The 17,089-nt window shown below is 41.6% G+C and overlaps 1 protein-coding gene across 5 annotated transcripts in view; it reads right to left on the bottom strand.

Moving 5' to 3' along the window:
- MED12L (mediator complex subunit 12L) overlaps nucleotides 1–17,089 on the bottom strand; it is a 310,161-nt gene that overhangs the window by 156,464 nt on the left and 136,608 nt on the right. The window lies entirely within an intron of this gene.

Here is a 17,089-nt window from a genome sequence, read left to right as displayed (position 1 = left end):
ATGGATAATTGAGTACAGGGAGATTCTCCACACATCACTAATGATGTTTAGCAGACCTAGAAAGCACTCAGGGCTTCTACTACTCCTATGCCTGCTTGCTCCTTTCCAAGCAGGAGTTGCATGGAAGATTGACCTTTCATATGATTCAAAACTACCTACTACAGCAGCCAGAATCATAGTACTTGCAATACATTTTCAATACTGATTCTAGCTTATCCTAAAAATGTATATATGAAGAAAACCATATCATCAAAGAAAAATACCTAATTGTCATGTGGTATTCATGACATGTCACAGCCACAATTGCATACCCCCAGTGCATGAAATACTTTCCTAACCTGGGTCAATAACACCATTACCTTCTCAATGCTAGAATCCCTTGTGGAACTTAATTTCTTTTTCAAGGCCTACAATACATTAGCTCATTAAGCCTTACTTGTGAAAACTATCCAACTTCATAAAAACAGCTTGCTCTGTATTATCTTTCATGGAATGGTGTTATGCATCTTCTTTCAGTGCTTCCCCTCCTGTCCCAACCCATGTATTTTCATCCAAGTTACTGAGTCATGCTTAAAAGTAGTTTGTAAGCTTTTAAAAGCAGGAAACAGAGAGCCATAGACTTTATTATTCAAAAAAGCTGCTATAAAAAGGTTCTATTCATCTCAAAAAATGAAAAAGTGTTTGGAATCTCTTTCCACAGCCAGTTGATCAGTTGAAGTGAGACTCATCTGGCCCAAGGGCAAGGTGATGGTCGGTGCCAAAGTTCATACAAGCTAGTGACCCTATAAAACTTGATTCTAAAATGTAAAAATGTTGTATAGACATAATCTGCCCACAGGCCAGATTTATATATAAAAATTCCAAAGCAGCTTCTTCTAAAATAATAAATGTGGCATCCTATTTTTGGTAGGGGAGCCTCTATAATAGAAATACAGAATGCTTAGAACCATCTTCTCTCTTCAAGAGTAGTTAGAAATTCAAATATGAATTGTATTCAAGTATGAATGTTGAAAATCTTAGCTCCTTTTGTGTTTATATAATCACAAAGTTGCCCTGGATTTCATATTTTTAAAGAATAGTCTATGGCTATATTTTCATTAAGAGAAGCATAAAAAAATTTGACTTCCCCAAGAAGCCAAAGTGTGGCTCAAAGTCAAAGTCAAATCAATCCGAAGGCCACTGCAACTATTGAGGCACTTTGGATGCTGTAACAACCCTCCTAGGTTAGTTGAGTAGCTTTGCATCACTGGCGATTGTTCAGGCAGTATGACCTGGTGGTGGTGCCCATCTCCTCTCCAGGTATGGATGGCCTTTGGCTTGCAGGGAACAATTCCACCCTTTGTCAGGTCTTGTTTTTAGTCCTGCTATGTGTCCACACACCCTCCTCACCCATGCTAGCCCAGGTCAGGGTGCCAGTTTAGTCACTAACAACCCAACCATGGCTCTACTGGTTTATATGTTACCAGACAGCAAACCAAGCAAGACCTGGTCTGACAAGTGTGGCTCAATGAAGCAGATGCAAAGTCAGTTCTGTAGTAGCTTTATAACGATCTGAAAATATATAAATCTGGTATTTAGATATCACTCTGCTTGGCACTGAAAGACTAAAGTGACTTGTCTAGCCAAGTCCCATTTTCAAGAGTGTCTTAGAGACTTAGAACCCTCAATATCATTGGAAAAAAATTGTAATATCATGGCATTTGTAACGTTAAACTGTTCTTCTGAAACTAGGAGCTACCTAATCACCTAAGCCAGCTAAGCTTGCAGTGTGGAGCAGAGGAACACAAACCTTACCGCTTTATATCTAAAAGGCCTGATGAAGTGTCCCAACCCTGCATAGTTTACTTAGATAATAAGGCCCAATGAAGAAATCAATCAAATTAAGCATGCTGGTGAAAAGAATGCAAGCTGTGATTATGTTTCATAAGCAGCAACCAGTGTAGAAATTGCAACAAAACCTTCCAGAATTGAAACCCATTTTGCAGAGCCATCTCAGGACCTTATCATGATGACAAATAACTAGTTAACAGATGGACTGTTAACAGCAATTCTGACAGATGAATTCTGACATTGTCACGGTTCTACAGAGTGAAATATCAGTTAGAACTTTGAATAGTCTATGAATACTAGACTGTGTGTGATACTAGTCTGTGTGTAACACACATTCAGGCCTAGCAAAGCAAGAATAAAACCTTTGCTGGCTGTTGTTGATGCTGCAAAAACAGTAAGTTTAACAAATATGCCACCTGCTGTGATTCTTCTTTCTAAAAATATTTACTTGGAATGTCTTACTAAAATTCCCCCACAGAGCAAATGACAGTACATTACTGGAATCTTTCTGCTTTATAAACAATTGCTAGGGAGGGAGGAACTGACAGAATATCTAAAGGGATTAGTAACGCAGGATGGAATTTTAGCACAGGTTATTAATTAACGAAAACTTCTAATATATGACAGCTAGTCGTCTGAGTCCAGTAGGTATCAATGGTACAGACAGGTGAAGGACTGCATGGGTAGGAGACTGAACAGCCCATCTCATATCTAGAGATGGTCCCAAGGATGAGGCATAATTCTGGGATATGGAAGAAGCAAAATTTCTGTTTGTCTCTTCCTGGGCTGTGTGCATTCTGTGAGTTTTCAAATCTGATCTCCTTTTACAAGTACTAGCTTCACAGAAAGAACAGAAAAAAAAGGTTCAAAACTAGTAATTTATACTACACAGGCATCGCCACTCTTGAAAGAAACAAGAGAAAAATGGACAGAAGTTTAAAGGAGGGGGAAGGGGAATCTTCTTTTTTACTAAAAATCCTGTTCTTTGGCTAGAGTTCACTAGACGTTGCATAGTTCTCCAACCAGATATGATTTATTACTGTCCTGTCTCTAGCCACTTGGAGCTAAAAAGAAGTCTCTGTAGATCCTCTTAATATCAAACTAGACTAAGGCACCCTCTACGCTTGTAAAGGTAAAGGCATGATGGGTTCTAATGTATGATTCACACAGTTATACCTCCTGCCATACCACATGTGCATGGCAGAAGGTTCAATTGATGGATCTTGCATAAGATCCCATAGTGCCTTATTTTTGATGCAGGGGGAACCCATAATTGGGCTCCCCCTGCACTAGCAATCATGGGCTCCCCTGCACTAGCAAGAAGCAGACTCCTATGACTTGGAGCCCCACACATTCCAGTTGAGTAGATCTTAGCTGCAGGTGTGGCCCATGCACCCCCAGGGTTGAGGGACCCCCAATGCAGCAATTTCCCCACCCCAGAGATGTGGGAAACTCTAAGGGCTGGAGGGTCCTCACTGCATTGACCACCCCACTCTGGGGGTGCAGGGAAGCCCCCAGGGTTGCACAACTGTTGCAGGGTAAATTCCCCCACCCAGGGGGTGCGGGAAACCCGTGGGACTGAAGGATTGTGGCAATCCTTCAGCCCCGGGGATTTTACACATTCCCCAGGTGAGGGGATCACCCCTGCAGCGATCATGCAGCCCTGGGGGTTTCCCCACACCCCAGGGTGGGAAGGCCACTGCAATTAGGATCCACCAGGCCCTTGGGGCTTTTTGCACACCAGAGCCCTAGGTTCATGGCAGCCATGATTCCCAGGGTCCAGGGGGTTTCGCATGTGTATGAAAACCCTGGACCCTGGGGATCGCAGCTGCTATGATCCCTAGGGCACAGGGGTTTTCACTGGGCATGGAGCTTTTTATTGTGCAATACCTACTTTGCACATGTAGCTGGTGTCCAGGTATTTGTGCAATTACTCAGTTAATTGCACAAATACCTGTAATGTGTAGAGGGGACCTAATAGTTTGGAAAATGTTAGTTTTGGCAAAATAGAAATGAAGTGACCCAATGACTTGCATAGCCATCTAGAATCTTTCAAATGGGATAAAGTCACATATAGATAGTTGAGACATCCCACCTTCCCTCAAAGCTCTTACTTCCTGCCACAGTCTGAAAGAAGTTATAAACAGTAAATTATTTATGCTAGAATATTTATTCCAACAAATGGAGTAAGAAGAAGATTTCAGCATTAACTGAAAATTTCTAGACGTCTGTCTACTCAAGCAAGATCCTTGCCAGAAACATCTAACAATGAAATGCATATACATCCTATTTTGGGATTGGAATTTGTTTTAGGAGAGGAACGGTACTGTGACTGTGTTTCTCCCTGTAAAATTAAGAAAACTACCCCTTACTTCGTTCGTATGACTTAAAGTAGGCATTGTGGAAGACACAGTCTTACTTTAAGCAGTCTTTGTTTACAGAAACAGCAGAGTGGTTGTTTTACATTTCAGCACACATTCTAGTTGTGTGAATTTTTTCCTAATTAGAATACTTGGAGTGTTGAAGGCACTTGACATTTTAGTGGCTTCATTAAAGTCCTTTAGTAAAAAGTAGCATTTTGGTCAAATTGTGTAATATTTCTAAACAACATTAACACATTCCATATCTGAGCAAAAAGCCTATCTTATTTACGTGAGCAACAGGAAAGCAGAACACAAATGCAGAAGAGATTCTTTTTAAGGTAATCCGTATGCACAATTCCAGCTTTCCAAAAACAGAGCTTGAAATTGCAAAACAACAGGTCCTTTCAGAAGGTCCATGGGGGATTTATGTCACCTCATACTTCACAGGCTGGACTTCTCCAAGGAGACTAAGTGCCCATCTCCCAATTAAACATCAATGGTATTATATAGCATCTAGATGCCCTTAAAATATCCATGAAGCTTGGTTCCAGCATTGTGCAACAGTGTTTTGTTGGACATTTCCTGGACAACTACCTAAGACTGTGAGCTTATTTCTATTTTGAGAATGTGCTGAAATTGTATCACTACTTTAAAGGTCTGTATTATCCACCTGGTACATATACTCAGCTGTGGTGCTCCACAAGGACCAAAAAAGCCTAGAAAAAATTCCAGTTATCCTGGCTAAATGGTACAATAGGCTATGTGACTACCACCTTCAGCCTCTATAATCAATCCCCAAACCCACTGCTACCAAATCTCTTCCCTCACCCACCTCTGAAGCAGCAGAAATACCTTGCAAAGATGAGTCTCTCTACAAGCCAGCTAACAATGGGATTGAAGTTTATGACCAAATACTTTGATGAAACACATTTGTTCTTTAAATGAAGCTGCAACTAAACAAGAGTGTTTAAAAGCGCACTTCACTAAGACATCTAAACTGCACCCTACCATAGGTCAAATAATTCATAAGAACTCTCGCATCATAACCTTCTGCTATATTAGAGACCACCACAGCAACAATTTTCAACAAAATGCTACTGAAAATTGATGCTTCAAAACCAAGAATGGCGCATCTAAACCTGTCGATGCTGATACTATTACAACAATGTATGTGTAAAAGTGTAAAATATAATGGGCTATACTCAACCCAAGTGTACCCCCACTTCAACTTAGCTTCTTTTCTTGAAGGTTCATCTAAATTTCTTGCAACAGGCTGTGAGCTGTGTGCGCATTCAAATAGAAACACAAACTGACCACAAATGGATGGCCAACCCAGCAGTCAGCTCAGATCATCTGATCTTCAAGGTTACTTTGACTAATCTAACATCCCCTCCTTGCTCAATACATACTTGGCTCCCTACAGTCTTCAAAATAGAGGGAAGTAAAATGACATTTAATTTCCAGTTTTCTATAGCAAATAGTCTTATGCTTGCCTAGCATCATTATTCTCTGGGATGACAAGAGCTTGCCTGCATCCCCTCTTGCTAGCATTTCAAAGAAGCAAGACCTCAAGTACTCTTCATCCCCACTACTGATACTCAGGACTAACACACTGGGATAGAAAGAGCACACCAGGTAGGTTTTCCATCAAACAATTTCAGAGTGCTGCAATTTGCCAAACAAGAAATTTCTCTGAACTTCTTGGATTGGGGATTGCTGTGATTAAAAGTCTGTAACAATTTTCATCTTGAACAATTCTAATTATATTTATAATTGTTTTTGTGCGTTTCACAAGAGCTGTAATTCACAGTGGTTGTATGCATGAGAATATGTACATTCCTATCCTGATGTGAGCTTTTTCCCATTCCCATTTTACAGATAGAATTGCCAAGACAAAACAAGTTAAGTGAATTTTCTCAAGGTTATAAATGGAAACTGTACAAGTGCCAGCATTAAATATTACAAATGGTCAGATCACTTTATTATAACACCTGTGTGAAAAGTCCAATTAAAATTAATGGTCTGTTGTACACTAGAAAGTGTACATATAGTATTTTCTATCCATTCCAATGTTAATTTTGGCCAGAATTATGCATTTAAATGCACTGTTATGGGTTAACTGATAAAGCTGGAATTTAAAAATGTTTGCAGGCATCAAAAGTGGCAATGAAAATGTAGGAGGAAAATAATGTCATAGACAAAATTCAAGTAAGGCAGAGGGAGAGAAAACAGTTCATGTTAAATCAGCATCTTCACACAGGTACACTAATGAGACTGAAAATTGACTGGCCACCTACGAAAAAAAGGGCACAGCAGCAGGAACGACTATGAAGATTTCAACAGTTAGGGCACCCTTTGCAGTATGGGCTTTGAAGATTTCCTTCTTTCTGTCAGCCCCACCATTTCAGGATATTAAACTCAGAAAAATATTTTTTTAAAGTGTTCATACCCTCAGAATTAACAGTAAACAGCCTTGCACCTGTAAACTTTCACTCTAGAAAATTTTTTTAAAAATACAAATTTCAATAGCACAAGGCTGCATTTCTGAATTGTCCAACTGCTGCTAGCGCACACTGCATCTTGATCATTATAGCTGGAAGCACTCTGGGTTCAAATGATGGCAAAAAAGTTCGCTCTCAGAAGAAGGCATTGATAAAAAAAAAAGTTTCCACTGAGCTTAGATTTTTGTGAACCTTTGTTTTTACAAGATACAAATGATGAGTTTAAGTCAATCTGTGCATTTTTCCTTAAAAAGATAAAGAACTAAATCTTAAATTCTGTTGAATACCAGATTACATTTTAAAAGCTTTTTTGTTATTTACAAATGTAAACACATTTCTGGGGGCTCAATTACATTACATAAACTAAGCAAAAAAATGTGAAAACAATTTCTTATTAACAACAAGCTTACTTCATTGGAAGCAAACAAATGAGGCCACAGAAATCTATTACAGTAACTGAAGCTTCCACTACCATGCCAATAACTAACAAACCCGTGCTTCTGAAAACATCTAAGTCTCTAATGGAAGTTATTACAAACGTACTGACTTAGAAAAGCTCTTTAAAATCATATGGGATTAAAAAAAATATTTAAACCAGATGAAGTCTGAGCACAGAAGTTTTCTTATACCATAAAAACCAATGGTCTTATTTATGCCAGGGTAAATAGGAAATTCCAGTTTATTGGAGTTAGTAAGGATTTCCTTTGGTGCATTTAAAAAAAAGTAATTGGCACTACATTAAAATTATTTTGTTGTCATTTTATTTTAGGTGATAGTGAGCATGTTAACATGGTCACAGAGCTGGCACTCGGAGATAAGGGTCTCCCATGTTGAGGGGCTGAGAGCTTCCTGCTGGTGAGGGCTGGGAAGCATGTTCCCTGCCCAGCTCCATGACTAAGGACAGACATTATACATAAACCAGTTCAAGTAATCAGAAGCTGGTTTAAACCTGCAACAGAACAGATGTTCAGTGCACATAAACCAGTTTCAAAATGGCTGAAAGCAGTTTGAGATAAACCTAGTTAAATGTAGCATTAGACTTAACTGATTTGGCTTAACCCAGCTTATGCAATGGCTGTCCCAGACCCTTTTACTGGTTTAAAATAAACCAGACTCCCCCAGCAACCCAGCATGGTCTCTGGGCTGGGCGAAGCTGTCTGCTCCACAGCAAGGCTGGCCTCTCCCCCCTGTTCTCTGGCTGGAGCTCAGCATAGACTTGCAGGCACAGAGCGTCTGCCTGGCTTCTTCCTACTAAACAGGGATTATTCCCCACTCCCCTCTACTTTACACAGACACCTCAACATTAGCTAGCAGACCACATGCTGGCTATGATTTGGTCATGCTGTGGGAGACGACAGAGGCAGACAGGCTTTTTGGAGCTAACTAGCAATTAACTTAATGTCCTTCCTTGGAAGAGCTGTTTAAGAAGAGTTCCATTAGTTAATGGAGAGCAACTTTGTTTTCTTAACGACTTGATAAACACTGAGTTAAGGGTGATACACAATCCCTCCTGGGCTGTTTAGGAGTGGGGGAATAATCAGAGTGTCCTGCCAGGGCCTGGCCACGCCCCACTCAGCTGTCCTGTGGAAGCAAAGGGAGGGCTGCTCTAGCACCCCCTGGCTTCTAGTCTGAGCCACTGCCACCATCTCCCTGCATTTCTGGGATGTCTGTTTGGGTTACAAGCTGATTTACCTAGCCAGGTTAGACTAACCTGCAAAGATTGAATCAATTCAGACTTAGGCTTTTTGAACATCTGTCCCTAGCCCATGAGTGCAGAGCTGGGTAGGCGAACAGGCTGGGGAGCTTGTTGCCTGCTCAGCCCTGCGCTCCCTGAGCTGGGTAGGGAACAAGCTCCACAGCCTGTTTCCCACCCAGCTCTGCGCTGGCACCCAGCTTTGCACTTCCCCACTCAGCTCTGTGCTCTCCCCAGCCTGTTCCCCACCCAGCTCCACACTTGCAGAGATGAGCAGGGAACAAGCTCCCTAACCTCCACCCCGCATGCAGATCAGGGGCTGGGAACCATCATTGTCAGGGTGATCAAGACACAGGGTTTGTAAAGAGCTGCAGGGGTGGGGTGGATCCCAGGACTCTGCCCTGATCTACTGGTGAGGCAGCTGGCAGTGAGCTAGCTTCTAGCTGCCCCACTGGTGGGTCAGGGCAGGGAGCTGGGACCTGCTCTTCCCCTGAAGCTCTTTTCAAGCCCCCCACCCCTGATTGGGGAAGCCAGGGACAGGAGCTCCCTGCTGCTGGGGCAGAGGACATTGTCCCTGCCCCAGCAGCAGGCAGCCCCTGGGGGCAGGGTGTAATGTTCCAGCCTAGTCCCAGCCAGAAGACAGCCGTCTCCTGGCCTGGTGCTCCCTGGCAGCCCTTAGGCTAGCACTCAGGGGTAACCTAAAGCTCCCCCTGGTGGTGGCAGGGGCCCATTGCAGAGCCCCAGAAGCAGGAGCAGTTTGCTGCCATTAGCAGCAAATCTGTTCCTGCTTCTCTGCATGGCTTCCCAGGAGCATTTACTTATGAGTAAGCTGATCCCAGATTAAACATATGTGTAGATGTGCCCATTGGGTCTAAAATGCTGATATGCCAGAATATTTTACCATCAGAAACACAATAATATGCTGTTCTAAATTCCTTTTAGTGATATACAAAAGCAATTCGAACACTCTATGAGAGGTTTACTTCAGCCCTCACCCAGATATAAATAACAGTAATCTTCCTTCCCACACATCTGCTGCAGAAGGGTAACATTTAAACTACATTGGTTGAAGGACATTTGTTGTTTAAAAATATCCTTTGCTTGGGAGTGAAAAAACCCAATTGAACTACCAGACAAAGTAAGGGTTACATCTGTGTCAGAATCTCAGGCCTAAGTTTTCCTGAGGGGACTAATATTTTCAGGTGCTGAACTTGAGGACTAGGGACAGAAGTTGCACATAAACTGGTATAAGTGATCAGAAACCTAAGGTGTATGCCAACACTCATTCCTGCTAAAACACTCACTCCACTGAACATGCTTCTACCTGGCACCTAAGCCCATGACATCATGGTGAATAGTTCATACCTTTCTTGCTCTTTCCCAACTTGATAGTACTATGTATGCTCAACATCACACCTGATAACCTGAACAGGAGGGACAAATAAATACCAAAACTTTCCTCCTAATAGCTCATAGATTTGACCATCTCTGATGCAATCGGAAAATGTTTGCCTCATGACTTGAAGCATTCCTGTAAGAGTCTACATTTCTTGCTTCTTTACTACTTTGTTTACCAGAAAGCCTTCAACTGGAGTTCCATGCCCTAAATACTTCTGAAAAACTGGCACTCGGTATGTATCTTACTAGGAGCAGACATCATTTCTCCTTTCTTGTAGGTTTTGTTTCGCATAAGGAGTAGAAAACTCCCAGTTTCGTTTTTGTTTTCCCTACCCAGGACTAAGAGGTGATATGCAAGACTGTTGCTGCTATAGGAAACTGGTGACCTAAAATATTTTTGTTAAGCTTCCTATTAAAACCTCTGTAAGCTACAGAATCACGTTTTTTCCAGGTCTTGTCTTGTCCTCTATTGCTAGGTGAAAGGAGAGTAGGTCAAATGTCAATCTAGACTGTAAAATATCAGTGGTCTGAAAATATGCTGTATCAATACTTGTAACTTTAAGACTGCTTTCGTCTACAAAAGATAGCTTAATTATTTTATTTTAATCAGGAAAGATGCAGGACTATTTTGTCATTCTGCATTTCTAACTATGCAAAGTCAGGTTTCTGCATTTTATCTTTTACACATTTCTGAAGTTTTCAAGAAAACTTTCCCTGGCCTGCTTAAGCATAGATATACTTAGATGATTGGAAGATAGCCAATGTGGTCCCCATCTTTAAGAAAGGGAGGAGGGAGGACCCAGGCAACTATAGGCCCATCAGTCTTACCTCAATCCTGGGGAAACTCTTTGAGAAGATCATCAAGGAGCACATCTGTGATGGGCTGGCATCGGGGATGGTGCTCAGGGGCAACCAGCACGGTTTCATTAGGGGCAGGTCATGTCAGACCAACCTGATTGCCTTTTACAATCAGGTCACAAAAGCATTGGATGCAGGTGTCACCATGGATGTAGTCTTTCTGGACTTCAGCAAGGCCTTTGACACTGTCTCCCACCCCATCCTCATTAAAAAAACTAGGTGACTGTGGCATCGATGCCTACATGGTCAGATGGATTGCAAACTGGCTGAAGGGTCGTACTCAGAGGGCGGTGGTGGATGGGTCATATTCGACCTGGGGGAATCGGGCAGTGGAGTCCCCCAGGGCTCAGTCCTTGGGCCCGCGCTGTTCAATTTCTTTATCGGCGATTTGGATGACAGGGTGAAAAGCAACCTGTTCAAATTTGCTGGTGATACCAAAATTTGGGGTGAAGTGGGCACGTTAGCAGGGAAGGAAAGACTGCAGAAAGACCTGGATAGGTTGCAGGGGGGGCTAACAAAAACAGGATGCGTTTCCATACTTACAAGTGCAGGGTGCTGCCCTTGGGCAGTAGTAACCGGCAACACACTTATACGATGGGAAACTCCCTTCTTGAGAGCACGGAGGCAGAAAGGGATCTTGGAGTCATCAGTGACTCTAAGATGAACATGGGCCGACAATGCGAGGTCACGGTAGGCAGGGCTAACCGGACCCTATCATGCATCCACAGGTGCATCTCAAGTAGGGCCAAGGAGGTGATCCTCCCCCTCTACGCGACACTGGTCAGTCCACAGCTGGAGTACTGTATCCAGTTCTGGGCGCCCCACTTCAAGAGAGATGTGGACAACATTGAGAGGGTCCAGAGGAGGGCCACCCACATGATTCGGGGACAGCAGGGCAGACCCTACAAGGAGAGGCTACAGGACCTGAACCTGTTCAGCCTTTACAAGAGAAGGCTGAGGGGGGACCTGGTGACCATCTATACACTCACGAAAAGGGCTTGGGGGAGACCTCGTTTCCCCTAGCGCCCCCTGGGATAACAAGGAATAACGGCCACAAGTTGTTGGAAAGTAGGTTTAGATTAGACACCCATAGGAACTACTTCACAGTTAGGGCGGCTAGGATCTGGAACCAACTTCCAAGGGAAGTGGTGCTGGCTCCTACCCTGGGGGTCTTTAAGAAGCGGCTTGATGCCTACCTGGCTGGGGTCATTTGAGCCCAGTTTTCTTCCTGCCCAGGCAGGGGGTCAGACCTGAAGATCTACAAGGTCCCTTCCGACCCTACTTCTATGATTCTATGAATACAACGCTACCTGAGTCAACAGAGTCACAATACAAGACTATCACCTGTTATCTGAGGTAACTAATTTTAGCTCTTTATCTGTTTGTTGAAACGGCTAGTAGTGGCATCATAGTCATGTTATGGGGTGTGCATAAGGCTCATTTGCAAGATATGTGTTTTCAAACTGTCAAAGATCCTAAGACCACAACCTAATCACTCACCAAGGAACAACTTATGACAGATGACTATTTCTGTAACCAGAAACTACAGCTGTTAGAAACTTCTGGTTTCAGTTCACATGCAATTAGTAAAACTTTTAAGGAGTTCCCATTCATTATTTCATAAATCTGAAGCCTGACTGATATCACTGGCATCTGTTTCACACTGGCTTCACTGCAATCACTTCACATACAGGTGTATTTTTCAGCTTTAAAGCACTGAAACAGTTATAGTTCCTAAGCATATTAAAACAGGTAAAAGGAAAAAAATGTAGCCATATCTTACATGAACATTCCCTTCATGATAAATGAAATCCATAAAAACATAACACAAAATCTTTGTCCTATGCAGGCTCAAAAAAAGACCAGACCAGTTAATCAGTGGCATAGGAGGTAGGAGTACCACTGAAAAACCTGCCAGAAGAGAACTCAAATCGCACACTTGGTAAAGAAAATTAAACATTATGGTCATGTTTACACCACATCAGACAGTGAGGCAGAATACTGCCATCAACATATGGTCTACCAACCTATGTATGCCTCAAACTAAAGAAGTGTCATGAAGCTGCTTTTTGAGGGTATGCTCAGGGTATCTCTAGCACTGCTGTCTATTGTGAACATAGTAGAAAGAGTATTCCAGGGCTAAGCTTCCAAACCTAACCTGTTCATCTTAAAGAAATTTGAGAATCCATTATAGATAATCTTGTAAATAGGTAAATCGGTTTAGATGAATAGGTTTATCTATTGGTAAACCTGCATAAAACCTTTGACACAGTCAGCTCAAAGAATTCTTCCAGAAAGCTAAAAGCATATATACTGCCTCTTACAATAGCATCTTTTGACTCACAAGTCTGTATTCAAAAGTCTGAGAGCTAAAGATCAAACTGTCTGGGTTATAATGTACTACCGACCCTTGGAAAATACTCTTTTAAATGGAAAATGGATAGGAAGGATATTTGGGCCATGTCAATGAAACCAAAGTTCCAAGCATTCCTTACGCTCACGAGACTAAAGTAATAATCAGTGCTGTTTATCTATTGGTAAATAGAACTGATTACCACTAGATAAACTTGTCTAAACTTTTTTAGTGTTATAGTGAGACAACAGAAGAGATGGTGTACAAAAATATCTTTGGTGCATCAGCAACAGGTTTTTAGATGTATTCACTTTGCAAATCTGTTAGTGAGAGAAACTAACTTTTACAGAGATAAGCAACTTTCAAAACTATAGATGCTATAACATTCCCATTGTAGAAACTAGCTGAAGACAAGCAGGGTGACTCTTAAGGTCTAACATTCTGAGGTGTGATTTCATCATGGATTTGCTGAGATACTAGATCAAAAACTGCTGTGTAGCCTCCTAATTTCTTTTTAAACTATGAACAATATGGAGTAAAACCCTGATTTCTTCCTTAGAGATGAGAATGCTTTTGTGGCTCCATTTCATAGGATATGAAGAATGACTGTCTGTGTGTCCTGTCTATTCTGTAGCTCTGTGCTTGATACAAGAAAAGAAAAGAAAAGAAAAGAAAAAAGAAAAGAAAAGAAAAGGTTGACTAAGTGTTTCAAAATACCCAGTTCTCAGAAGCTGATAGTGATCGGAAAGCTGACAGCTAAAGAAACCAAATATCAGAATTTCATTCCTATCACTGACCTCCAACTTGCATTTCCTCTGATGTAACTAATTCCTCTCTAATGCACTTTCTAAACTGGCTGGCACAAAGTGTTCCATTGGTTTGAGTTATAATCTGTAGTCTCCTGTAGACGGCTTATTAGGTACTGTGGTCTGCTTTTTTTTTTCCCCGCCACAAGTTCATTCCCACAGTGTCCAGAGGCTCGCCGAATAGCCTCCTTGAAGCTCTAAAGACACAATACATAGTCAACCTTTTTTTTTTATTACTTTTAATTCAGTCCATAAGTATCTTTTCACAATAAATTTACTGTATGGAAATGCTTGGGTCCTTGACCAAAGAATAGATTATTATCAACCTTTGGAAGAGAAAAGAGATTTGTTTTAGTCTAGCAAACACTATAACATTGCCCAATAACAGACTCTATCTTGTGGCCTTTCCTAGAAGCTCCTGTTACTCCTCAATTACATCCTCTCCTCCAAGGAAGGATTTATAGAAAAATGAAGTACTAAACTTGAAATTATAATACCGGGGTAATAATGCTTAGTGGTTTCACTTTCCCTATTAGCTTGACTTTCCCCCTCCCCTGTAGGAATTTCATTTGGAGATCAATCCAGAATCAGCAGAAAAAATATTTGTGCTAGGTCAGAATCTGAAGTCTGACCCTCTTCCCATCCCAGAGTACTGGGATCCATGTCGCTTATGAAAAAGGTTTTCACTTTGAACCAGTAGCAGCTGGAAGAATCCTCAAAAGCAGATTCTTTAAAGGGCTGTTTGTCCTGCCCTAGTGCTTCTTTATTCCTCAACCATGGCTTTCATGCATGTTTTCTATTTTTTATTTATCTTGAGAGTGAAGATAGAGGGGAAAGGAACACAGAAACAGGCTGTTTGCAAATCTTTTTCAGGGTAGAAACATCTGAGCCTTCTTTTTTATGCCTCCTCAGGTAAATAAAGAAATTTCAGCCAAACTATTTTGGGGAAAGGGTGGAGAGGGACTTGAGGTTCCTCCTTCAGGCAAGCTTTATTGCCCTGATGAATTCATAATAGAGTTCTTGGATGGATGGAGTCCAGAGGGAGATTCTGCATGAATCCATACTTTATTCAAGGGTTTAAATGGGTAAAAACCAACCTCAGCTGTGGAGCATTGCAGATTCAAAGGAGCCTGCTTGCTGCTGTGTGAGAGACCTAGACAAATAGTGATGCCAGGGAGCCCTGAGCCACTGAAAAGCTGTGAAAAGGAAGGGGAAGTATCAATAGTAACCTACATCTGCAGGAACTATGGAGAAAAGGGTTGAACAGTTGCTCCATGGTCATGATGAGCAGTCAGGATGGGAAGGAAAACTTTTCTAGCTCTGTAATTCACTCAAGCTTCATTTCCCGCATGAGGATAACACCACATATTTCATAGATATTATGTCCAAGGACAACGATTTTCTGATAAAGAGTGCTCACATTTCTCCCTCTTCCTCAGGGCAGAGAAACTGTTTTATAGGTTCCCCAATCTTGCAAGAGGCACTTCCATCCAGACACTCTATCAGTAAAGAAAGGTAAGAGACAGCTCCCAGCAATCCTCTTTTCCCTTCTTTGTGCAACTGGATTTTATGAGGTGGAGGTGGGTGGGCACAGCAGTCCCAGTGACAATAGATAAGAACAGAAACCCCTCAGCCAAAAATAGGACCTGAAAACATTGAGACTTTAGAGCCAATTGATTTGGGGGGGGTTCATTTCCTCTGCAGCAGAGAAGAGCTAGCCTGCCCTGCTTACAGCTGTGAAGGCAGATAAAATGCACCGACTTCCCCAAAATGAAGCCACATTTCCCTTCACACTTATCAACACGCATAATCTACTCTTCCACAGCTGCGTAGAGCAAAGGTGCAATGTTGTGAACTTTGGATCTCAGGGTGATTAAGAAAAATCCAGCTAGCCCATCTCCCTCATGAAGTCAAGCACTTAACACCCTAACTTGTTTCTTTCTACAGCTATTTTAAGCAAATAGCTATCCGGAAATATCAAATGAGATGAGCAGCTTTGTAAAAGGGTCAAAAGAAAATATTTAGAATTAAATCACAGTAGAAAAAATTATTTTCCTTAGAAATTGTACCTCAGGGCTAGTGAAAGTATGTTCCAGCGGCTCTGAGAAAAATGCTGGCAGAAGACTGCCAGGAAGACCGCAACTATATAGGGAAGTTGGATGCTACGATGCTCTCCCCACCTCTTCCATAATGTGAAATCACTTGAACCAAAACTTTAGTCACCAATGTTTGCGGTATTTCATGTGTGTGCCAAGGCAGCTGGAATCAGAACTGCGGAAGCATAACTCACAACTGCAACTAAAGTCAACCTCAGTGATGCCTTGAACATACAAACAGTGTAAAAATTGTAAATAAAGCCAGTGCCTATGTTTGAAACCCAAAGTTAGTGGGTAACTTGTATGCTTTGGCCTTGATCTCTGTATGTAAGTTTCCCCTTTGATCAAATAGGGGCAGTTTTACACTTTCTTACCTCACAGAATATATATGTTTTCAGAGAAGAAATTCTGAGTTTCAACAGGAAGACAAATTTAGGCTTTTAAAGTTTACAAGAAAACCTAAAGAGCAAAAATAAATTTGCTTCACCATTAATCTGTGGTGGGTTTTTATTTTGTTTTGTCTTGACTTGGGAGAAAACGTGCGCAGGGGAAGGGAGGGAAGAAGGAATGAGCCTGCAGGGATATTAATAGGATCTGAGGCTGTAGGGAAAAAACACAAAATAAAACAACAAACAAACAAAAACGAGAGAGAGAGAGAGAGAGAGAGAGAGAGAGCGAGCGAGCGAGCGCACAAAGATTTTTCTCCCAAGAGCAAACCTTTGATATTCTCCCAGCACACCCCAAGCAACTGCAATGCAGCCCCTGTGAACTCTGGCTAAAACACTTCCACTAATAACAGAAACTATTACAGTAGCTTTATAGAAAAGGTCGCAGCTAGACATGGGAACAATTTTTTTCTGCTTATGCTCAGCCTCAGAACATTTACTGTTATGCCTGACTTTACAAATGTGTATCCCTTGAAAGCAATTCAGTGCTGATCCACACGGAAGTACACACAAGTACACTAAAAGCAGTGTACTTAACCATCTGCAGTACTTGACATTTAAACCACATTTGGCTAAGCAATATGATATCACTGACTCGCCTTTACACATTTTTGTTTTGGAGCTGAAGTAGAAGTTTCAAGAATTATCACTACTTAAGCAGATTATGCAGATAACAGCGTGAAGCATATTTATGTTAAATTAAAAGTATATCTGATTATTAAGGAGTTAATGGACACTACAGACA

The sequence above is a fragment of the Alligator mississippiensis genome, chromosome 7 (genome assembly GCF_030867095.1).
Source record: "Alligator mississippiensis isolate rAllMis1 chromosome 7, rAllMis1, whole genome shotgun sequence".
Lineage (NCBI taxonomy): Eukaryota > Metazoa > Chordata > Crocodylia > Alligatoridae > Alligator > Alligator mississippiensis.
This window is presented reverse-complemented; position numbering and strand designations above follow the sequence as displayed.